At 43.7% G+C, this 467-nt stretch overlaps 1 long non-coding RNA gene across 1 annotated transcript; it reads right to left on the bottom strand.

Annotated features, from left to right (window-relative positions):
• LOC107682144 (uncharacterized) lies at positions 1 to 467 on the bottom strand. Its single transcript, XR_001633382.1, has 3 exons — positions 407 to 467; positions 212 to 335; positions 1 to 32 (listed from the first exon to the last, which is right to left on the bottom strand). It is a non-coding gene; the product is annotated as an uncharacterized LOC107682144 (long non-coding RNA).

Raw genomic sequence — 467 nt, 5'->3', positions numbered from 1 at the left:
AGATGAGAGTTCAGCAAGTAAGCGAGTGTAACCTGAGATGAGAGTACAAAGAAACAAATCACTGAATCAGACAATAGAAAATAATCAATGTCAAAACAGTCACAATCCCATGATGTTTATCTGAACAAATTTATCAGTTTAAGCACACACTTGATTTAAGAAGGTTTAGACATTAGTACAAATACTGATGAAGCACATGTTTGTCTCTCACCGTCAGGATTGTGTGTGTGTTTGAGTGCATTCGGTTCAGTCCACCACTGCAGTGAGAAATGAGCCACTTCAGCCGTACAATGACTGAGACGAACACGACCCTCGCCGAACAACACCTGATCCAACTGACAACAAAACTTGTGATCTGAATGCGTTTCACTTCCTGTCTGACAGGAAACAGTTTTCTGTCTCTCACCTCCAGTAGTTCACTGCCCTCCTTCAGGCCGCAGATCTGCGCAGGTGAACCCGTCCTCACC

The sequence above is a fragment of the Sinocyclocheilus anshuiensis genome, unplaced genomic scaffold, assembly GCF_001515605.1.
Source record: "Sinocyclocheilus anshuiensis isolate Anshui unplaced genomic scaffold, SAMN03320099.WGS_v1.1 C31701346, whole genome shotgun sequence".
NCBI lineage: Eukaryota > Metazoa > Chordata > Actinopteri > Cypriniformes > Cyprinidae > Sinocyclocheilus > Sinocyclocheilus anshuiensis.
This window is presented reverse-complemented; position numbering and strand designations above follow the sequence as displayed.